The sequence below is a fragment of the Lagenorhynchus albirostris genome, chromosome 13 (genome assembly GCF_949774975.1).
Source record: "Lagenorhynchus albirostris chromosome 13, mLagAlb1.1, whole genome shotgun sequence".
Classification (NCBI taxonomy): domain Eukaryota; kingdom Metazoa; phylum Chordata; class Mammalia; order Artiodactyla; family Delphinidae; genus Lagenorhynchus; species Lagenorhynchus albirostris.
In genome coordinates, this window is record NC_083107.1 from 39,824,443 (window position 1) to 39,850,034 (window position 25,592).

Sequence of the window (25,592 nt, forward strand, 5' to 3'; positions counted from 1 at the left end):
ATTACACTATTGTCAAAACATATTGAAATTTTCTTTACACATGTTACTGCTGTATTTTTCTGCCTGAAAGACCCTGTTAAAGTGAAATCTTGTTGTATTTTTTTTGCTAAATAAGATCCGAGGGACAGGTGTCGAATTTTTCTTCCCTCCTAATACTTCCGTGGAATGACCAATGAAAAATAATAACATCATCCTTCAAAACAATCCCTGTCAGGATTATATCAACCCTTCAGGGCAATTTTGATAACCTCTTTGGAGGAATTTGCAAGATACAACTTCCTTTTGCGTGCTTAAATATATTACTGTGTAGGAGCCAAGGAACTCCATTATGGATGGATTCTAATATTTGGATGGATAATAGGCAGCTGAAGGAAATTCAAATAGCAAAAAGCTTCAGTGAAGACTGTTTTCTCTCCCGGTTTCCCTGACAGCATCTCAGTGAGGGTGATGTTATTATTCCTCACAGCCCCCCTCCCGCCACCACACACACACACACACACACACACACACACACACACACACATCTCCTTTTTAGGAATCTACACGGAACTCAACTTGCAGTGATGTAACACCACTGCTGATACCATGGGTATGTGAAAATAGCATGCAATATTACTTTCTTCCTTGCACTGGATCAAGACGGGAACCCAGCTTCTGTTAGACAGTGACCTCTTCGTGGCCAATGACCCCACACAACACACATTGGAATGTCTTTGGAGGAAAAATAAAGCAATTGTGGGCCCATAGAAAACTAGGTTATTGATCCTGGAAAAAAATTTCCATATTATTTTTTTTTAAACACCCAAAGACAGTCTCAAAAATGACTGCCACGGGGGCAATTTTGAAAGTTGCAAATAAACATTGGGTGAAACCTTTCCTGTTCAAGTGCCTTCCCATTCCCTCCCTGATCATCTTCTCAAAGATTCTTGATGCATTAATTGTCCCATGATGGTAGACGATGCAACATAAAAGGAAAAGGACTGATTGGAAATCAACATCTGACATATATGTTTTGCAGAAAAAAAATATGAAGACTAAATGTCAAGAGGCATTAAGAACAGAAAACAGAGATATGTGAGTGGGAATTTTACATTTTAATTTAATTTACTTTACGTGACTTTTGTATTGGAGCCCATTGAACTGACAGGAAATGAAGATAGCGCCTATCTGGCCTGAGATATGTGAGGCTTGTAATTGAAATTAATTATATGTTCTTTACTTTTTCCATTTCCCTTTCAAAGTTGGACAGGTGGGAATGCTTTAGCTCTTAAGTTACAGAATCGGGTTCAAGCTCTTAAATCCTTTACAGTCAACCCTCAGGCTTCCAGAGAGCCCCTCCACCTCCCTCAGCCAGCTCTGGCCTGAAACATTCCTTCTCGACCTCACCCTGCTTAAAATCAACTGGCCCCATCCCCAGGTCACCCTGGCTGGCTGCCCATCCACACATTTATGTCTGCCTTTTGAGTGTTTTCAGAAGTCCATTAAATTGTGCCTTGGCAAGCCAGACACCTTCACCTTACCCTGAGACCCAAAGAGAGTGGGTTATCGAATTCCCTCATCAGACAGGCAAAGCCTGCATTCTTGAGCCCAGCAAAGAAGCTATGCAATTGCACAAAGTAAGATGTTAGGACTTGTAAACATGTCATACAATATTACAATACGCCTGTGGGAGCAGGGTTAAGTACAAAGGTTGGGCGGGCCTGAGGATACAACGTCTGGCCTTTCCATGGAGCTGTTTTAATGCACATTATTTTTTGGAGACAGCACAATATTGCATTAACGTCCATAAAGGGGCTGACGCCCATTCTTAAACCAGCTGGCCCCTCAGTGCTCCTTGAGATGGCTGAAGCTTCAATGGCTAGAATGTCAAAGTTTAAGACCCTGACATCCTGAGTAGATCCAAAAGCCAAAATAATTGGGGTAAAGAAACAAAAGTTCTGTCTTGGCCTTGCCTCCAAATCTTCGGGCAACTTGAAATAGACCTAGCTGATGATCCCTTTTTCTACCAAAAATTACCCCCTAAATGTTGCTTTTGTAACAGTTGGATAGTATTTCTGGACAATAATTTCTAACCCTGGCCTATTGCTTAAGGCAGAATTAAGATGAAGTAATGGTTGAGTAATAAGAACCACTTGCATCAACCTTATTTTTTGTCTTAGAAATCAGATAGAAATTGCTGAATTGGAGGAGGTAGATGCAATACTGGGGAAAGGCCAAGATTTTACCACACAGAACTAAATGCCTTTCTTCTCCCCTTCCCCTCCCTCCCTCCCTCCCTCCTTCCCTTCCTCCTTCCCTCCCTCCCTCCCTCCCTTCCTCCCTTCCTTCCTTTGCATTAATCACAGTACCATTTACCTTCTACAAGAACTCTGATGGAATTTAACGCACAACATGGTTCTAGACTGGAAGTACAGCTGCATAGCAGAAAGGGGCAGTTGGGGTGGGGTGAGGTGAGGGTTAATATTTTCTAACACGCAAAACAGGCAGGACTGCTCTGGACAGAGGATCATGCAAACTAGCTTTGCTGGAAATGAGCTGCAAAATACCTTCATTTGCTACTACGCTGAAACCCTGATAAAATCACAACTGTTAAGGTCATACAGTATATCAGGTGGAATCACAGTCTTTAGAACTCCATTATTAATGCAGACAACCTCACAATCAAAGAGGATGAGAGCACCATTTCCAGATGCCAATGATTTGATCCTATCTTATTTGGCTGTTTACATTTAAATAATGTGACTGTATAAATTTAAATAATATGAACCACCAACAGATGGATCCCGGTGAAAGACTGCGCCTTCTCTGAGACCTTGAATGTACACTATACAGTGCTTTACAATGTATTTGAGCAGAGCTCATATGTTTAAAAAAATGGGGTGAGGGGATCAAAAGAGAGAGAGAGAGAGAGAGACTCATTTCTTCTGCCATCACTGAAATAAAAGGACCACAGCTTTAGCTGGTGTCTCACTGTACCAAGGAAATGTGCAGTCCCCTAACCTCCAGTACGACGGACCCACAAGGTACCAGGCATCAAAGCATATTAAACGATATTAACTGCGTATTTGCTTATGAACAAGATAAAAAGCTGTAGGGCCTCCAGGTTCTCAAGCTGTGAGTGGAACAGCTTTGCAATTTGCCTGCAAAACTGCATTTTGATCTTAATGAATATAAAATGGCTGCCATTAAAAGTAAAACAGATTATTTCGGGTCTTCCAGGGCCCATAGCTCTTTGCCGGCCTTGGAGGGCCACTATGATCTTTCATTAAAATCTCACAGCAGGGCTCCCTCACCAGCAAATCAAGCCTTGCAGTCTAGGAGATTGGCTACATTTAAAAGTAATTTTCAGAAATCTACACAGATTTTCAATTTGGTAATGAAAGCCATAAGAGAATGCAGGCGGCATTTCGTCGAATATTGTTACTGATCCAGCACTCACATTCGTTAGGAATTAAACTGCCCCATAACTACCGCACGGATGGCAGCTTGCCATTTCGGCTGCGTTCTAATCTCTGTTTGTTAATGAGTAGCATGTGCTAATTGTTGTCGTCCTGCCTGCCCAGCACTCCTTCCCTAACACACATATTTTACCTGCTCAGAGGTAGAACTTTTCACTTTGTCATCAACCTAGTTGGAACAGTGCTGGAGTTACTGTTGCTTTGTAAAGAGAGACAGCCGAGCGTCATCAGAAAAAGCAAGAGGGAATCAAATCGGAAATTGGGGGCTCTTATTTTATTTGGACTCATCTGTTCATTTCTTAGTCAAGCCTAAGTTTTCTAAAGTCCTTGAGTAGACACGATGTTCATAGCTTCACATTACTCCCCAGAACAGTCTGGACAAACTAACTCACTGAGGATAACTGTGGTACAATCAATTGTAGTATAAAACGAGGGAGGGGCTTACAGTAAGGAGGGATGGAAGGTGTGAAAAGTCCAAAGGATCTTATCTGCTATCCAAAGCCACACCTAAGACCTGAAATAGAAGTGGGGCTGCCACTGGCTTTCAAAAGAAAGTTTGGGGGGCTTCCCTGGTGGCGCAGTGGTTGAGAGTCCGCCTGCCAATGCAGGGGACATGGGTTCGTGCCCCGGTCCGGGAAGATCCCACATGCCGCGGAGCGGCTGGGCCCGTGAGCCATGGCCGCTGAGCCTGTGCGTCCGGAGCCTGTGCTCCGCAATGGGAGAGGCCACAGCAGTGAGAGGCCCACGTACCACAAAAAAAAAAAAAAAAAAAAAGAAAGTTTGACCCTTTAACTCCATTCTCTATGTCCTAAAGTCTAGGAGGTGCATTACCCCAAAGAGGATAGTGCTATGGGAAGAATCCTAGGACCCCACAACAATTTGGGGAGAGAAGGCAACAAAGAGAGGGAAAGTCTAATAACTTCAGTATCCGGAGGTGTGATGCCGGCAGACATCTGATTAGATACGAACACAGAAAATAATTATGAATGAAAACATGATTGAATAGAAAAATTACATAAATGCATCATAAGACAGAGTGAGCATTCTTGCCTTTGGGTTTCCTTATGCTTTATATAAGAACTGAGCAAAGTTATTTTTCTGAGATTCTAGAAGCAAAAAGGTCAGATTACGCTTCCCTTTTGGAAATGCATTCAATAAATTTTCTTTACTTGGAAATTCTCTTTCCCTGGCACCTTTAGGGCAAAGCACTTTCCTGCACTAAAATGTGATGGACAACAAGAGCTGCTCTCCACTTCCTCACTGACTGGGTATAAATTCTTCCTGCTGGTATAGAAGGAGTCTCCATTTAAAATAGCAGTTCTCCCTGGCGGAGCACTGGTGGCTACTACAGAGCATTCATGCAGAAGATGTGTTTACTTGCAGGGGCCAAAGCAGGAGTCTTGTGATTCAATGCAAGTGTGTCTTTAGTTCCTCGTATCATACCAGAGTTCTCTTGGAGCGCCTGGGCTGTGCTCCTTTGGTTTCCACAAAGTGTGGTTTTAATTGGGTGGCATGTCTATGATTTTAAGGGAATGACACAGGGGCGCCTAATAAGGTGCCAATGCTAATGTGCATTAGTTTTCTGAAGAGAAAACTCAGGCCAATTCCTTGTCTCTGTGGCCTTAGGAGACCAGTGGGAAATAGGTACAAACAACTTGGTAAGCAGTTTTGAATCTGTTCCACCTGTAGTTGCTATTCTAATTGCAGGAAGCATTCAAGTAATATGTTTGAGTTTTAAACGCCCAAGTGACACTAAGGGAAATTCTGCTGAATCCTCCTGAACTCAGAAGTCTGAGACTTGTTTTATTTCACCTGTCGTCAGTTCTTCTAATATTCTCTGAGAGCTTCCAGCTACATTTTGATAACTGCGTACTGTAAGGTCTCTTTTACCATTATTTTGACTTGTGCTAAATTGTGGGCAGAGTGATGGGACATTACTAATTCTGACTCTCAAGTATTAAAATATAACAGATATTAATATCCCTCTAATTACCAGAGTGGGGAAAAAAACCCTGCACTTTAGGTCATAGAAGTTAATATAATTAGTCTTCAGATAATCTAGTTAAGTTTTACTAGTTATAATAAAGTGTAATTATTTATTTGTTTTATTCCAGAAATATAATTCTATGGGAACAAGCTTGTCCTTGCTTTGTTGTTTTGACTTTACTAATTCTGCTGGGAAATATATTTATATGATATGATATGATACTATATTATATAAATATATATATATATTAGAGGGAGGATTTTATTTTACAAATTGAATGAAAGATAAAACATTTATGGCCTTTTAAAGGGAGATAATAAAAATTTTCAAATACTTTTATTGCATTATGAACTAGTTTTTTGCCCTATCCCTACTTTGGAAAGTGCATTGATATGCCAGATATGGCATTTTTAGTTTTCTATTACAATTATTTTTTTAAACTAAATGTTAAAGCTAAAACAAAGTTTAGGGGGAGCAGAAATATGTAGTGGTTGTTTGAGAGCACACATCTAAAATTCACACTTCTCTTAAAGTTTCATTCTTTAATATAGAGGTCTAAGACAAGATTTAAGGTCTACGCCAAGATTTAAGGTCTACATAAAATTTTGCTCTTAAAAAACTTTTAGAATATTGTAGACTGTTCTGATCAAGTAAAGTTTTGTGTTTCTCCTTGACAATATAACATACTACATTGTAAGATTGCTCTAACAAATGGCTTGAAATACAGCGTTCTAGTACATGCACATACTTTTGTGTTTACTTAAATGGACCTCATGGACTCAGTCCCCAAGTGACAAATGTGTTTAGTTCCCAAAGTTAATTGGTAAATTGCTTTAGAATTTGTAATTAATTTCTCTACTAAAACAATACTTAAATAACAGTTTGGTTCCAAAACCTAAAAAACAAATTTGTCATCATGTAGCTGAGCTAAAATTCAAACTGCTTTGTCTTTGTCTGATGGTTCCAAGAAACGGAAAAGTCTGAAATAACTGGATGAGCTTATAAGGGACCAGCGAAAGGAAGATGTGGAGAGGAGCATGGTTTCCCATTTTCCTGTTCAGAGCTTGAGTTCTCCCACCTGTACAGACAAAGGACCCTAGACCCAGGCCCACCCCCAGATACCTACGGCCTCACACTGCCCCAAACTCTGTAGCTCCTGAACCAAGGCTGTGCAAATCCACAAAGTTTTCCTGATTCCAAAATCAACTGCCTCCCATCTAACCTCCCAGCCCTCTAATCACATTCCAAATGCTTTTAACTAGATGTTGGGAGGAATGAGGAGCGAAGACAAGTAAGAGGCAGCTAAGAACCCACATTTCCAGGTGGGCTCTTCCACTTCAGGTTTGAACAAAGCAGCTCAGTAACTGAGCGCCCACTACAATACAGGTATCCAACCCATGCACAACACTGGTTAACGGCAGCGTTACTAGGCACTCCTGTCCACCCCACCACCACCATGCACAATCCTGTAGTAGAAGCCTAATGTGACCATGAAGAGCAAGTAGGCAGTTTACCAAGGGAGCTGTGACAGGCAGCAGTGAGCGCTGATGCCTGGGCATTAGGGCCACAGAGAATCCTGCTGAATATTTTTACTATGTTTGTTCTCCTGCCTGAGGTTCTCAGTAATATGCATTCTATAAATGCAGAATGGACTTCTGTCTTGAGCAGAAAGTAAAGCACTTGATGAGTGCCATTCTATGCTCCCAGCTTATCAGAGCCAATAAAGGTCCTAGAAGTGACATTTAAATAAAATAGAACCCAACGAGAAAGATAGAAGGAAAAATATTTCTGAGGAGCCAGAGGCAATTAGAATCTGGTGCCAAGAGGGTAAAATGAAGGAATTTGGGGCTGGCAGGATCATGTAATACATATGGAGTTACTTCCATGGACGATGAATGCAGACTTCCTGTAAAGGCGGTAACAACCTCCCCCCCATTCCACACAAAATAAGGAGAATTCTCAGGACAGTCACATTGGAAGAGTTTTATCAGCTTCTCCAAGAGGCAGAGGTGAAGGGAAGGAGTGGTTGGCTCTCTACTAAGTGGTCCATGGGTTTATGTTTAGACCTTATGTGACTAAAAGGGATGCATTTTTTCCCCTGGGATTTAAATGCAAAATGTGTGGAAAGATCCCACTCTCTTCTGTGATTATATGTGATAATCAATGCTGCCTCTAGGAGATCTGGTCACTGCTTACTCATGGCCACAAAGATGGAAGGAAGAAGCTAAAGGGCCTGGGCATACAGGTGGTAAACATCTGTCTCTCATTTTAGTTGAGAATCCAAGGGGGCTTTAGGAAATACCCAGGTGGCAGGAAAGAGGATTTTTTTTTTCTACACTTTCTAATGGTAGAAAGAGAGTCTTCTGCACAGGGAGAAGCTGTCCTTTGAAGACTGAAGAAATGCATGTGGACAAAAATACCATAGCCAAGCCAAGCATGCTTAAACTTGAATTCAGAAAGGTAAAAACTAAATGAAGCTTTAAAACCTGGTATTGGGCTGTATTGAGAGATGTGATTTGGAGAGTATTAAACTGTAAATGAGTTGTCCGGGACTTTTCAGAAGAAAAGAGCAAAGCTGGGTAGACATCATGTATTTGTCCTATATGCCTATATATAACGTTTAACAGACTAAAAATAATACATTTAATGTGTGACTTTAATATGAAAAGCTAAATATGACCCTAGACCTATATCAAGTCTTGTGAGACGTGGGGCTCTTGCCTAATAGTACCCACCAAATGATCTGTGCTCCTTCCCCAGCTCCCTTCTTTCCAATCTGCTCTAGACCAACACTTGTGATTTACAATGAGATAAAAAGAAGTTACTAGAAAAATAAAAAAAAATTTTAAACGTACAAAATTCAAGCCTCAATTTTTATTATTAGAGTCAACATACATAAAATTATTTTTGTCAAACTGCTTTAAACGTTTTGGCGGGCTTACTTTCCATTTCTGTACTCACCTTTTCGCAAACCAGTAACACACAGCTCACAGACCAGAATTGTTCTGTCAGCCACATTTTGAAAGAGTTTGTAACACGGATGTGGTTTTAGTACTTTATACCAAGAAGGAATGGGCATGAATGGCCCTGATGAAGACCTCTGATAGAATACATTTCAGTGAGGTTAAACGAAGAGGGAACTCAAAGTGGCAAGGAATGACTACCCATCCCATGAACACAGACCACAAAACTAACACAGAGTAGTGGGGAACTCTTCTCTCAAAGAGTTGCCAGAAGACTCTTCCAAATGAAGATCTTCTGATAAGTTCTTCGCTTGCCTGCTGCCAGCCGCATCCCTGAGAAGATGAGAGATCAATTTGCAAATACTTTATTTTGAATTTATTTTGACCACCGAGGAAGGTTTGGTCAGTGAGCTAAAACTGATGTGAAAGTTGAAAGGAAGTGATGTGTCATCTTAAAGTCACAGAAAAATAATTCTGGTCATAGATATTTTATATCCTAGAATTTAGGAAAGCAGGCATCAAACTAGAGAAAATATAGATATGATCCGATGGCTAAATAATTTTAAAGGGAAAAGAAGCCTATTTTAAAAATTCTGACAAAATAATCACAGATTATTCCAAAGGTATTTAAAAAATCAACATAACATGAAAGGAACATTCTTTTTCTCTTTTTAGAGCTATTGAATGCAGAATATAAAGGGACATATGCCCCAAATGGAAGGCTGAAAACATGATGGGGAACCAATATAAAAAGTGCTTTAAGAATGTTGTTAGGAGGGCTGAAGCTTGCCTATAGGTTGAAAAACTGCCAAGGACAACAGAAAGCTATTTTAAGCTCTGTTTATAAAGAAGAACAAAGGGATAGGTACATTGATTGGGGCACACAGCAAAATGTTAACAGATGTCAGAGAGAGAACAGAACCATTCAACTCCTATTTTGATTCTATGGTCTCTATCACAAAGAATGATCTTCAGGCTGGAGAGGGCAGAGCAAACACAGTTAAGACGGAAGCAGGGCCCAAGATAAGTTAAGACTAACTAAAATATAACCTAGCTGCTTCAAATGAGTTCAAGGCTCCAGGTCAGACAAACTGTCTCTCAGGTTACTGAAAGAATCTAAAAAAAGCTCCAGATGCAATTGCTGAAATCCTACCAATGGTTTATTAGAATTATGGTCTAATCATGGATGACCAGGGATTAGTGTGATCTACAAAAGAAAAAATAACTTTTAGTTTGCAAAACCAGAAAAATATCCAGAATATGGATAGCAAAATTCACAGAATGTGACTCTAGCCAAATTCTAGAACAGATTATCACATGCATAGGTTGTAGTGATAACCTTAAACTAGCACAGGCTCATTCCAGATCATATTAATCTCTTCCTCCCTTCCTTCTTCTTTCCCTATGAATCTCACTTCCTTTCTTCCTTTCCATCATTTTTCTGGGCTTCTTTTCTGTTTTATAGAATGATTAGCCAAATAGTTCGGGGAAATTATTCTGTTTCATAAAGACATTTAACACATTACTGTAGAGCATAGGAGACTGAAAAAAATGCCAGTGTAATTAGGGTGACTCAAAACTGGTTAAAGAAATGTTCCCAAAGAATGCTTGCTAATTAATTGGGGGCAACTTGGAGAGTTCTCTAGTAACGTGCCCTTCGGACTTCATTTCACCCCTTTGTTCTTTCTCTTCTCCTTGTAAAAAGCTTTGCTCTAGGACTTGCCATATTCCATGAAAATATATGCTCTGATGTTTGTCTCAATTAGATTCCACAAATATGCATTTGGTGGAATGTATGAATCCAAACGGGTCCCGGCAATATGAGCTGGTAAGATCCAATACCTCCCTTTAAGAAGCTTGTAGTTTAACGGGGAAATAAAGGAGTAAGTCAGCAGTTACAATGCAGTGTAACTCAGAAAGAAGGGGATAAGCATTTGTTGTGTCCCAACTTTTCTTCTAGACACTATGCTAAGGGCTTTATGTATTTCATCAAATTCCCTCAGAAATGATACGAGGTAGCTTTGATTATCCCAGGTATTGATGAACATGACCAAAGCCCAGAGAGATAAATTAACATGTCCCAGCTCAGACCTCAAGTCAGACATGGAGCCAGAATTCAAAGTCAGGCCACTGGATTCCAAAGCCTGTTCTCTGTTATACCCCACAACAAAAGCATTTGAGTCAGGAAGAAGGTAGGCTCATTTCCAGCAAAGAAGGGTTCCCTGAGTGTTCTGGAGATGGAATGCCACCCAGGAAAATTTCCCAGAGGAGGGGAAGCCTAGCCTGAGAGAGATACAGATGTTAGCCACAGAGGTTGTCAGAGTGTTGAGGATGAACTTTTAGGCAGACAGAATGACATGTATGAAATTAATAAGGCTTGAAAGCATGGGAGTGCATTAGGGGGCATGTTAGATGCATGTGCCAATATCTGGGGAATGTGGGAGGAGTCAGGTTATAGCAAAACACAAAGCCAAATAGAGAGGTGATAGCAGGCTCACATTCTCTGCCTCTATCTCTGCCTCTGTTTCTATCTCTGTCTCTCTGTCTCTGTCTCTGTCTCTCTCTCACACACACAAAGAGAACAGAAATTTTATAAATGTGTATTATTAAAAATTCATGATTACAAAATGTGAAGTTCCAGTGCATCAAGTTTCCTCACTACTTCATTTTTCCTACGTGTTATTATCTGACATATTCCTAACTTTCAATGTTCTCCTTCTCTCTACTTCAATTTTTCCTCTATACATTCAGCAGATGTGCTTCTATTTACACATGAAATGAGTTCTTGCAAAGTTGTGTGATTTTTTCTTTTTCAGTAAATGAAATACCACTTTAAAGATACTAGGGAAGTTCCCTTTTAAAGGAACCTTATGCCAAATTGCTTTGGGAAGCAAATGATGACCCTATAACCAATCTTTCTCTAAACCTAGATTTCCATATATCAGATTTGACTAAAAAAGATACATCTATACTTTATTTTTACATCTGTCTGCTTGCAGTACTGCAACATAACAGTCTGCCAATTTGAAATAAAGTAATTTTTATACTTTTTCATTTCTCACAATGCAATCTTAGAAAATCTATTATATTCTATATCATACGCATACATGCTTTCTTTTCCTTAGTGGAACTTTAGAATTTTCTTCCCCTGAGTTTGGGGAGGTTGGCAGTAAGCTGCAAAGTTAGATAATCATCATGTACAGGGCAATTATAATGAGCTGTGTCTGGTGCAAAGTACTTTGTATGCATTTTTACAAGCGACTTCTGAGGTATGAAAAATTACCTTGACCACTTTACAAGGTAGCAAACTGAGGATCAGAGAAGTTGAAGAACTTCTACAGGTGTCCAAGCTGTGCTCCAATCCAAGTTAGTCTGACTTTAGAGCCACAAAAGTAACTATTATTGTATGTATCCTCTTATTATTGGAATGATGACTATGAAGAAAAATTTTGTTCTTACAGGAGGTGACAAAGCTTTTGCTGGATGTTGGTGGTAAAAAGAGCATTTTTATGAGAATTAAAATAGATTCTAGCAATTTCTCTACTGTCAGTTGCCTGGACAAAACATTGGCTTGCTCAGGCCTCAGTTTTTTCATCTGTGAAATGTTACTCCTAACTTCCTCTCTGCCAGGCACATGAAGGTTCTACTGTCCTACAATGAGACACTGCATATACCCAGTGCCCACCCCCCCTTTTTTCTATTTGTTTTACTAGAAAGTGAGTTCAGATTAACATTTGTCTAACAAGGAAACCCTTTCCCTGGTTAATTAAAAATTCAACAATTTCAAACAAGAAAATGGGGAAAAGAATTAATTCTACCGTTTTGGCTGCTATGGGTCAGGACACTATCCCCAGGCAGCATTGTTTTTAAACCAGAGATCTTTCATCAGTGAAAAAAGACTCTTAGAGGGAAGACTCACATCTTTTCTGATTTGGCCAGACCCTGGTTTTGAAAAAGCATGAAGAGTTTCAGAGATGAAAGTCTTGAGCCCACTCCCTGCTGTTCACCAAGTCAGTGCCAAGGACAACCCCCTCCCTCTGTAACATGCCCTTTGTCCCCAGTACCTCAGAGCAGAGGCCGTCCCAACTTGATCATTCACCAAGAGAAAAGAACAGCTTTTGATTACATCTCTTTTGCCTCTTTTCTTTTATGATCAAGGTGACTTATAAACAGCTGCAATAAAAATGATTTTTTTTCATAAGCGTCTTCTCAGTAATGTCTCCGAGAAAGCAGAGGCTAAAAGATACGTGACATTCATAGATTTTTGTCCCCGAAGCCACAAAAGCCATACAAGCAATTTCTTCATTTGACCAAAATGAATGGTCACCACAAAAACAAATGTAACTTTGGTATCCCTGATTTGGCTGAGACAGCTTAAGGGCTCAAACTTAATAAACTTCTTCTGACCGATTAGGATCTCAGTATGGGCTGCATCATCCTGTCAGAGCTGATAGCCAAGTCCAAACCACAGGCACAGAGCTGCCCTTGATCCATGACCTCAGAATACAAAGTAACGGGATAGGGAATGTCACAGGACTCCCAAGAAAGGAACTCTGAAGACAGCGTTTGTTTTGCTTGGTGGTCTTTTACAAAAGACAATTAATCATTAAGACTAGATTGATGCTAAATAAAACACCCAACAGTAAAAGCACATTTCTGTATTCCAAAGGCCCAGGAAAAGCTGTGCCGAAGAAGGGATTAGCTGCTATCAGATGATATTATGACTGGATTAATGATGTTTCACATTCACTATATTTATAAAAAAGAAGGGAAAAAAAAGAACACGAATCTTTTAAGGAGCAGTAAGTGATTTCTATAAACCTTAAAAGCTAAAAGAAAACTCATTAAAAAGAGGACCGTAGTTACAATAGTATATTATTTATAAATCCTTAATTGGAGTGTTTTTTCTTTTAAAAATAGCTCTGGGGCTTCCCTGGTGGCGCAGTGGTTGAGAGTCCGCCTGCCGATGCAGGGGACGCAGGTTCGTGCCCCGGTCTGGGAAGATCCCACATGCCGCGGAGCATCTGGGCCCGTGAGCCATGGCTGCTGAGCCTGTGCTCTGCAGCGGGAGAGGCCACAGCAGTGAGAGGCCCGTGTACCGCAAAAAAAAATAAAAAATAAAAAAATAAAAATAAATAAAAATAGCTCTACATTTCAGGTAAGTTGCTGTTAACATATTCTGTGGATTGTGAGCAATGTGTGTGCGTATGTATGTGAGTGTGTGTGCCTGTGTGTGTCAGAGAGAGACAGAGACAGAAAGTCTCCTGTTCGGATGCTTTATATTCCACAAGGTATTGTAAACCATTCTTATTTTAGGCAATTGTTTTTGTAATAGATACACTAAAGGTGATCATTTTATTTTATTGCTAGTCATTGCTGACTGAAATATTTTGCCAGATGAAAGTAATTACTATGACTACATTACTTTTCTAACCTGTCTGTGTATTGAATCCCAGGTACTCTTAGTACGAAATTCTGTTACCCTGTTTAAAAAGAAAAGCCATATGATACTGTGCTCTGATCTTAACTTATATAGAGACATACAACGGTTATTCAGGGTTTTTTAAAAATGTCTGTATCTTTACATCTCCCGAGATTGCAGGAAAACTCTAACCTTGTGTAGAAATATAAAGATAAGAAAAACGGAATGATGCGATAGCAAACGTCAGTATTATAAGAAAGGAAATGCAACAAATCATTTTAGGTCAATGATAATAAAGAAAAGTGATCCATATCATATCCAATAAAGGAAGGAAGGACAGAAGGATAGAAAGAAAGATAGAAGAAAGGAAAGTAGAAAGAAGGAAGGAAGGAAGGAAGGAATGGAGGGAGGTAGGAGACACGGAGGAAGAATCAACAAAGCAGAGCCGGTATTAACAAATTCAATTCCACCAGTAAATCATTGGCCAGCGTTACACATGGCTAATATTTACATATTTGAAATCATGTGCTACCTCGCTACTATACTCTAGAAATCACTCATGCAGACAGAACTACACTGCATTTGAGAGTTTTTATTTGGAAACATGGTCAAAGGAAAATACTACTAGAAAAAAAATGATGTCTATTAGCTTTCTGTTTTGACCAACTAGTTTATCATCTAGCAAATCCCATCAGAAGCTTCACATCTTAACATTGCAGCCAGACAGAATAGCAGCATTAGACCCAGAAGCACAGATTACAGCAGCAGGGCATGTAAAGTGGTGGTAGTTGAGTTTCAGAAATGAGAAGAGAGATCTTGTTTCCCTGATTTTCCTTTCCAAACCATAATTCCTCCATCCTCCCCCTACACCTGCCACCCCATAATCCTACCCTGGATGGGTACTTAAGTTTTTCCTTGAGAAAGCCCTTCAGCCCTCCATAGGGATTTGGCATCGATCCCAGAAGAAGGTAGGAGTCAATCCATTTCACATGCCAAGTTCAGAGAAAAGCCATGTTCTCCATGACACATATTGGACCTCTGTGATCCTGACCTGAACTTGTTTTAGTGATGAAAGACAGCACTGGGCAAGATTCTATTCTCTCAGGGGACAGATGGAAACTTGCCACAAAGTATTGTGGGTGTGACCCCACCTGAGGGTCATAGTACATTGTGATTTTTTTCTTCATTTATTTCACTTTAAAATTTTTTTAATTGAAAGCATAGACCTATTGGCCTGGGTCAAAGTCTTCCAAAAAGGCTGGCTCGTTGGAGTCTTGCCAATGTTACTACCAAGAGTTCTAGGAGCTGTGTTTGCTGCTGGAAAATAAAAAGGAAAATCCTAATCTACAAAGAGACTAATAGACATGTCAGCTCAGTCATTCTAAAAGTCTTCAGTGCCGTCAGGGTATCCCCTTCTGTCTCCACCTCCAAAGTCCTCAAACCATGCTGGCAAGTGGTAGCTGGCAGTGGAAGGCTCTTTCTGAACCCCCAACCTTATGAGGAACAATGTTTAATAGGTGATTTCATCACAAGCCTCCCACATTTCATGAAGTCTACTTGATTCTACACCAAAATCACATAAAATGAACAACCTTACAGTTGCTTCAATCTGCAAGAATGAAGACCCTAATTCACCTGACTCTAAAATAGTAACCCTAAGTCACCTGACTCCAAATCTGGTCACTCTGATAGCTACAGTAACTCCTGCTGGTTGCAGAGCTCTGCACAGCTGCAGCCAGAAACGTGTTCCTTTACGTTCTTCTAAAGGGCTAGGATTCGAGGCTTACCAGGGAGATGGGCAGAGTCAGCAGTAGCCAGCCCATCTTTGAACGGACAAAGCCTCTAAAGGAGGGAATGTGAAGAGAGAAGAGCTGAGGGCTCTGGCTGAGACCATGGAGCATGCAGTCCAGGCAGGAAGAAGTGGAGCACAAAGCAGGAGTGGGTGGCTCTCAAGGAGCATGGTGTCACAGAGGTCAAAGGTTGGCCTAAAGCTCCCGTGAGCTGGCCAAGTGCCGCAGATAAGTCAAAGGCATGGTTTGCAGAAGGTACAACTGGCTACTGAGGACTAATACAAGGTCGATTTCAGTAGAGTGGCGGGCACAGAAACATGAGTCTGAGGAAGTTAAGAATAAACTAATGGGAAAGGGCTTCCCTGGTGGCACAGTGGTTGAGAGTCCGCCTGCCGATGCAGGGGACACGGGTTCATGCCCCAGTCCGGGAAGATCCCACATGCCGCGGAGCAGCTGCGCCCGTGAGCCATGGCCGCTGAGCCTGCGCGTCCTGAGCCTGTGCTCCGCAACGGGAGAGGCCACAACAGTGAGAGGACCGCGTACCGCAGAAAAAAAAAAACAAAAACAAAAAAACCCCCCAAAACCCCAAAAAACTAATGGGAAAGCATATGACTGGTACATCACCCGTTTGAGGTGTTGGGAAGTGAAAGGAGAAAATATGAGGTTACCCAGAAGAGGCAGCAGGGCCAAGCAAGGGGAACAATTTAAAGTACAAATTATTTGCATAGAAGAACATTACAAATATGTCCCTAGCCAGTATGGGCTTAATTCAAAGCAATAAACAGTTGCGTAATTAAATATTACATATTTTAATACTCATGAATAAAAAATATTATAAAACAAATATGATGGGAAAATTTGGTGAAACAAAGAATTATAATAAATAACATTTTTAGCAGGTGCTTCTGAAGTTTACATAGTTGTTTCCTGTACCCTTTAAAAGTCCTATGAGATGGATCTTCCTGTTATTCCTATTTTACAGATGTAAACCAATCTGCCCTGGGGTACAACAGTAGTGAGATGGAACTGGTGTCTTCTGGTAGTACCCTCCTTCCTTTTTTTTCCTTCTATACCAAATCAGTTCTTCAGTAGAGAAAAAAAATTAACTGAAACTTACTTTTAACAAGACTTTTAATAAAAACAGAAGGTATTTTTTTTTTTATGTAAGCAGATCTTCCTACCAACATACCCCACCAACCATACACCTTAGCTTTATCTCAAAAGTGTTAAACTAGCACCAGCTAGCCTAGAATTACCCTTCTCTATTCTAACAATTCCAACTGCAAAAGTTGTGCCATTCCCCTATTATCCGTTGCAAATGACAGCAGGAAGGAAAGTGTTGCTAATATATAAACATCTAATGCCTACTCCAATATTGTTCTCCTATGTAACACACATGAAGACAATTACTTTTCAAAGATATTAGTCTTCTCCACACACCTACACATCAAGACTGACATACACATTGCTCGTCTGCTGGAATAATAATAGCTTTTTTTAACACCAAAAAAAAATCTAATGTAAGGTTTTTATAAAGGATAATTAAGCAAGCTAATATAGTAATAAGTGGAATACACAATAAGAATATGTACTAAAATTTCTGCTCTGTGCAATGCAGAACTGATGTTTTAGGAGATTAACAATTATGATCGCCAGTCCTCTTCTGATTCTATAATACTCCACACAATCTTTTTTAAATTACTTTATTAACCTTTCCTCCTAGCACAGAAGTGCCCGATTATAGATAATATTTCAAAATCATCTGAGGTGTAAGTGTGTTTGATTTGCTCGGTAATTATTTGTCTACTTTATTACACTGGCCGAGCACACAAGCTCCTTGACCAGCTTTATTTCAAGTCCAGTTAAGAATAGGGTCATATCATCTTGTGGATCGCTCCCTTTGGGCCCCGACGTACATGAAATTTTCATATTGGAGATGGGAACAGTACATGGAAACATAGTACATTTTAAACATGGAGAAATCATTCCCTGCCCTGTCATTAAAGGTTTCAGGCCCTGGGCTTAATGGAAGGAATGTTGTTCACAAGGAAAAGGAAGGTATTTATTCCCCGCATGACTAGGACGTAGGGCATGGAAGTCTGAGCTTGCAAATGTCCGTTGATAAAGTCTAAAAGCTTCATCACTCACATCGCACTGGTGGCCTTACCCAGGGTCTTTATAATCTGTTCCTTGTCATTCATACCACTCAGGACAACACTTCTATTTTGATCTGAATCATGAATGCACTTCCAGCGTGTATTTTGATTCATCAAGGTAGAAAGGAATAGGGAGCAGGCAACCGCAAGGGGAGATCGTAAATCTTGTCCTGTTAATAGGGGTCTGGAGGAAAGAATAACGTCTGAAAATCACACTGGGCTTGGCAGAGGGAAAGTTTGCCTTTTCCAACTTTACAACTCAGGGTAAATGAAACTGATACTTACCTGTTCTTAAAGATGAAAATGAACTGAGATGAAACAGGGTGCATGGCTTATTCTTGAGGGCCACCACCAGGATAAAAGGAAAAAGATGGCGGACGCTATTGTCCACAATCAACGAATTCTGAAATTTCCATATGTAGCAGGATTCCAGGGCTCTGTTAGTAAGACAGTATATGGCTGGCCAGCTCAGTCACCCATGGAATTACAGTGTAGGGTATGGATGCCAGTACTTTAGACCCAAACCGAGCATAAAAAACACAAAGTAAAATTCAGTGTCAGCACAAAGTTGACAGCGAATGATTATAACAGCTTCGAAGCTTGAAAAAGAGTGTAAATAACTAGGATCCCCTGCGGGCTCACTCAGCCTGCATACATAACAACCCTGATGGACAGCCTCTGTGGTAAAGTCAGGGAACGAGGCCCCAGGAAGATGCAAAAATTCTGCCAGCAAAGAGCCTTAACTGTCACCTTTCTGGCTAAATCAGCTACTTTCATAGAGGTAGAGAAACAGAGCAGTAGGCTACGCCTTTGGAAGACCAATTGCCTCTTTGCCTGGGAAGCAAGGATGTTAATTACCGGCTCATCTGTGGTTACCAAGGCTCTGCAACCCACCAGCTTTCGCACTTTACGAACGCTCTTCTCGCTGATCTTTAATCCTGGGCGCTTTTAGTCCACAAAAGATTGTTATTCAGAACAACTCTGCCATTTAGAGAATGTAAAAATAAAGGCAAAAAAGAACAGTCTACCCTCCCCCAAGTGAACAGTTAACTTACTGGATCGCTTTGACTTGAAATCTGATTTTCTTTTCCTTCTCTATACTTATGCACATACATGTGCATGCATCCAACAACGGATGGGTTTCAAGTACTAAAACATGGCAAGCACATCACGGCGTGCAGCCTCCAGCCTGGTGTAAGAGACACCAGCCAGTCCTGTGAGTCCAGAACCTCACCATCACTTGTACTTATAAACTCGAAGGAGAAAAGAAAGCAGCTCAGGTCTTCTGCACACACCTAGCTAGCATGCCACACGTTTGTAATTCATTTACAAGATAATTAATCAATTAGCAAAATGATCCCTTTCCCCTTTGTGATTTATGCTGCATGAGAATTGCATCTCCAAATGAAATGGCAGGCCACTTGTACTGAAACTTTGCCCTTTGAACACATTGGTCTTATTTATCTGAATTGAGCAGATGCTTTGCACTGCCAGCCCATTGTAACTGGACTGTTTGCTATTAGAACCTGAGTAAGATTTAAGCTAAACAGAAGAGCATAAATATGACATCCTATAGACATTCATGATGATCTACTGTGCTGTATCATCACCAGCCATTGCTAATTATTCATATAGGAAAAGAGGGAGGAAATACACTTGACATTGCTAAAAGGGGAACCACAGCCACTGGAAGGAAAGGTGAAGATGGAACTTACAGTTATTGGCTCTAGAGTACAACTCTGGGGTCTTAAAATGCAATTAAACTGCTACAATGTATACATTCTGTTTGCAGGCTCAACAATTCCCATTTCTTTCAGAGCTCCATATTCTACCTGGCACCTCTTTGGAAAGCAAAGATATCTGGCAGCTTTTGCTTAGGGACCAGGATGTTTGTTTATTGTGTCTCCCAGAGAAGCATCACTGAGGAGAAGGTCTGGTTAACAATGGTATGATGGAATCCCATCAGAGCCTACTCTGATCTGGGATGGGTCAAGAGGAAAAAAAAAGGCTGTGAAACCCCTTTACCACTCTCCAGCTTCAGATGCCTCCACTGTGAGATACACAAGTTGAATTAAGTGATTTTTTTTTTTTTTTTGGTTCTTTGCACGGCTCTTGTATTATGAATCTCTGCATTCTTCCATATTTACCCTGCTGCCAAGTGGGATAACAGAAAACATCTTCCCCTCTAGCCAGGGCAGGGGTCTAAAAATATTTTAAAAGCAAAGAGGAAGGTCCCCACAATCATACAAACATTTCAGCAGCCAAATTAACAGAAAGTCTGTTTCTGTTGCTGTGTTTTAAACTCAACAATTATGTATTAAATTACTCCTGTGTACACAGAACAACAAAGGCATTTTGGGTCCATTTGTACAGGTGAGAAAATGGGTCAGCTATGTAACAATGAACCCCAGGTGTGCATGTGGCAGAACAATTCTGTCATCTATTTCTTCCATGGAGGACTTCTGGGACAGGCTCAGAGCCCCATGGAACCACTTGCCAAGGCTTTAATAATAAAACAGCTACAAGGAAAACTTCCTTAACCCTTTGCTCAGTGGAGAACGGACTTAAGAATAAAAAGCATTTGAATGTTTTAAGAGGAACTGTGAAACTTAGTCAATGAGAAAATTAGAGAAATGTCATTATAATATGAATGAGTACCCTTAAAAACAAACTAACCCCAAACCTTATTCTTTTTATCTTTCTCAAAAAAAGTATGGTCAAATGTGTACAGAAGCAAACTCTACTTGTTAGCCATGCTGAGCAAAGCTGGATTTGCTCACTCGCAGGAATAAAAAGCACAACAGTGAATCTTGGAGGAATTATTTCTTAGCAGAATTAGCATAACCCAGCACATCAGAGTATTAAAATTTAAAAAGGATTTCAAACTGTCCTCGTATCATCAGCAGAGTCATGTCACACATCTTTTTTTATTGGTTCGGCAGGCTAGGTGTAATTGTATCAATATTTTAATGCTTGATGCATATTGTCTGTGATACATTGCTTGCATAAATAAAAAGCACCAATATTCAATTGCCAATGAAATAATCACACACTCTAAATCTTTATTATATCATGCATTATTTAATTACAATAATCAGAGTCCTTTTGAAGGTAAAACAAGATTAAAAAGGTTTTGTTTTATTAGATCTATATATTTGATTTAAACTTTACATGTTAGCTTTACATTAAGAATTTATAAGGCATCAGTTCAAATGGTGCTATTATAAGAGTTTATTTCTTTTATAATTAGTACAGTACTCTTAAAGTACTCTGACTACAAGAGATAATATTTCAGTATTTTAATGAGCTTTTTAAGTGTAATTGATGTAACAATCATTGAATTACACGTTTCTACCTGAAGAATAATGAAGGAAACACTTTAATGAGAAATTTAATCATTATTAGCAAATGATCTACTAAATTGCCATTTGCTGACATTTCAAAGCTTAATAGCAGAAACTGTATTTTCCTACAACTGCATCAACATCGATGGTGATTACTTTTCTGTTACTCTGATTTCCCAGGTTAACTTTCTATCATTACTAATTTATTTATAAATTTGAGAAAATTTCCTTTAACCCACAGTTGTCAGACCCTTCCAGAAAGCATGGGGCTTGACACTTAGAGGGAGAATTTAAATAAATTAGCCCCTTTTCCAGCCTTCAGCAGTTTGCAGCATAAAAGGGCTCTTTCTTGTGAGTATTCATGCTTACATCAGCTTGAGTTTGATGAATGCCCTGTGAATTCCCTGATAGTACCTCAGACAGAGAGATCTTAGACCCACGTCAACAAGGGTATTTAAAGCCCCCTCATTTCCAGAACACATCAGCATTCAGAGGGGCACAGATGTGAATAAGAGGAGCCTACTATGCAGCTCTGCCAGTTTCTGGGGTTGGGTTTTACTGCTGGGTTTACAGGAACTCTCTGTGCCATGGGGAAAGAGATTAGAATGGGGGGTATAAAAAGAACCACAAGATGACACCAGGGAGGCACAATTTATGTAACCTCTTGTAGGTCAGCAGAGTTAGAAGGCAAGCTCAGCCTTCTAACTGAAGAGCTGGAAAGTGCCAGGTCTGAATCAGCACAACGGTTGGCACAGGTGTGGCAAAGGCTAACACAAAGGACCATGTGCCTTGTTAGCTCTGTAAAGGCCAGCCATTTCCAGAACTCCTTAATGGGGGTGCCGCTTCTCTCGCCGTGAGATTTGTCTGATGTGAATTGTCAACCCAGAGGACAGAAAGGGGTTTGGATAGAAACATACTGTTATAAATCCAATGCACAGTGAGATCTTTTACTTTTTCTTTAGGTTTGAGCTCTGATTTGGAGTTCTGGCAGTGAGTGGGCAGAAGGAAGGAAAGAGAAAATGCCAGCATTTGATTCACACCAGCTTCTTGATGATCACGAAGGTCCCTTTCAGTCCAGACATACTAGGTTTGGCCCAGCTGCCAACTTTCTCCAGCTCAGAATTCTCACAGCCCTTTTTTTTTTTTTCTCTCTCTCTCTCTTTTAAAGAACTTGCTCCTTTTCACTTTGTATGCTGTTATGGACTAAATATTGATAAATGTGATGATATTAAGAGGTGGGGCTTTGGGGAGGTGATCAGGCCATGAGGATGGAGCCCTCGTGAATGGCATTAGTGCCCTAATGAAAGAGACCTGAAAGAACTCCTTGGCTCTCTTTCCACCCTGTGAAGATACGATGAGAAGACAGAAGTTTGTAACTCAGAAAACGATCCTCACCAGAACCCGACTGTGCTGTCCCCTGATCTCTGATTTCTAGCCTCTAGAACTGTGAGAAATAAATTTCTTTTGTTTAGAAGCCACCCAGTCTATAGCAATTTGTTACAGCAGTCTGAAGCGACTAAGACACATGCTCTCAAAAAAGATCTTTAGAATTCTTTTAAAACTCAAAGCGTGTGGCTGACTCTCCACAGCATACTGCCAACAGCTTGGAAGGCTCCTGCCCTGACAGGTTGTGTGGGGCACCACACCTGGGTGCCCAAAGTCCTCTCTTCTTACTTCTTGTGAATGAGAAGACAATGATAATATTAGGAAATGACCTACCGGGGTGAGAAAACTCAAGGAACTATTGACAGAGCATCTTTCAAGTAATGCGCGGAGCTGAGAAGCAATATCTCAGTGTCGTTTTGTGGTTTAGATGGTGGTGATGAAGCAAGTGAATGTTGATACTGTTTATTATGGAAAATGCAATTGCCAAAAGTCCAAAAATCAAGGCTGATATACTGTAATGAACTGTATTTTAAAGTTTATTCACAAATATCTTCTGATCCTGTAGTGAAAAGCAAAACTGCAACAAACCACAAATAAAATGCATCTCTTTTGCTAATTACAATAGTTGCCTATAAAGGTGGCCCAGGTGTCACATCAAGAAAGGATTCAGGATGACACTGACATTTATTTATATTATTTTTAAAATATTATATTTATTTTTTAAGATTTGGATATCATTTCATGACACAGGGAGGGAAGAGAGAGAGAAACTATAATGTGCAGCACTAAGCCAATGCAAAAGAAAAACGAAGTGTTTCCTAGAATGTGGAGGAACTTTGCGTCCTGAGAGCGTAATACGGTAGCCGAAGACAATGAGCAGCTTTACTTAAATAGCAACACATTGATAAAGGGCAACCACCTGAATTGCACGATACCTGTGGATGCAATTTAATTACTCAAAAGTGTGCCATTCACGCAAAAGGCATACAGATGGTAGTAGGAGAAAACTAGAACAAGAATTAATTCAAATGAAAACTACTGTTTGAACAAAAGCATCAGTATTCTTGTAAATACTTAACGGTTCTCTTTTCCCTAATCACTTCGGTTTTATCCATTGTATTGGAATCCCAAAGACACTAACTCATCCAGTTAGCAAACCAGATATAAACAAATGCTACTTTAAAAATGTACTAAAAATGCACTAAAAAAGGCTCCATCTAAAGGTTGAGGGAGCACAAGATGAAAACCATTGAGAAGGTTGACAGTGCCCCCTCAGGGCAGCGTCATGTTGCTGCCAACAAAGATGGTCAGTGACAAGTTCTGCCAACAGCTGCTAGGGCCTGATCCCAATTCAGGAGATTCTAGCAATTACATAAAAGCTTATGAGGAAGATCAGAAAGCACGTTCAATGTCGTGAGCTTTCCCTTTCTTTGCTATCATTCGAGGAAATGTTTTTCACAAAAAATGTGAAAGCCCTCTGTGTAATCCCAAGTAAATATGAGTCCAATTAAGGCTTTGGAACTACTTCATTGGTGCACCATTCCCAGCTTTGATAAAATATTTGAAACACCTACACATACACCTACACTTCACACACACCATGCGTGCGCGCACACACACACACACACACCCTAAATCCATGCTAATTTGCTTGTTACTCACACAACCAATTCTCTTTTTGGGTAAACACCTGTCCATTTACTTGTAAAAGAATCAGAACTCAGACTTTCCTCACTCTTTTGCTTTAATTTTCTCCTCTTTATCTAAATTATTTTCTCCCCACTTCATCTCTGCCTCCTCATGTCCTATTTTTCTTCTTCAAGGCAAACCCAAATCACACCTTCTCAGTGAAACATTTTGGTCATCACCACAGTAAAGGGACTTTCCTTCTTTGGCAATACCACAGTACATGTGGTCTGTACACTTTATACAGACTGCCCACAACAGTTACTATTTTTTGCCTTGTATCAATCATGATTTTTAAAAATACAGATATTTTCTGCACAGCTAGATTGTAAGCTCCTAAAGGGCGGGTGGTGTTACATATTGTAACTGTTAAGGGAAAGGAATCCACTAGCTCCACTGCCGTGTGAGCTGAGTAAATGCCCCAACCTCAGTTTTGTCATCTGCAGTTGGGAATAAGAGGATGCACCTCATCAAGCTGTTCTGAGAATGAAGTAGGCAATTGCATGTGGCATAGTGCCTTGTGCATAGAGAAGGCTCAGTAAAAGCTAGTTATCATTGTTATTGTCAGTTACTCTCTGTTCGCTCCTGTGTCAAGCACTGTACCTTGCACAGGACATGTGTTCACTGCTGGTAGTCTTCTTTAGTTTTGATTGCCCAGTAAGTACACATCTATGGCTTTTGCCATGCAACATCTATCTCCCACTCCGTTAAATGGTTCCCTAATTTCTCTATGATGAAACTTGCCATCCCTCCCTCATTAGCTCTTCCTACAGCCTTATCCCACCCTGACTACATGTGGCCCAGTGTAAGCCCATCCTCCCACTGGCCAGAGTGAAGGTATCAGACCCTATGCGATGCTAAGGGATTACCTAACAACCAACCTTCCTTTCAATGTTATTCTTATCCAGGAGTCATTCTAGGAAACCATGTAAGCCTGTAAAACTACCACGATCCCTTTCTAGATTTGGCAAACCCCGAGGTACTGAGAGAACACCCCCATGCCACCCATGGCACCCCAGCCCCCGGGAAAGCTGACAGCTCTAAGGACCTGTCCAGATGGCCCTCCTCTTCGTAGGCTGCCCCAATTCACTGTCATTGGGAATTTAATCATTTCCAAGATGACTCCTAGTAAAGATATTTGTTTGAAGAGTAGCAGGAGTTCTATTTGAACCAGAAGTTTGTTCAACTGAGAAGTCGGGTACATTTAGGTCTGTTTAAGGATGGAGGTACAGGTTTCTTTCCAGTGTAATTACCAGAAGAAGCAGGTCCTCCTGGGAAAGCAGAGACAGTTGTGTTGGAGCGGTGAACTCCATCTAAGTGGGGGCTTTTCTGCCAACGAGAACAACTGGGTCCCAGGATCATGTGGCTACTTTATCCCATATGGGCTCCAGTCACATGGG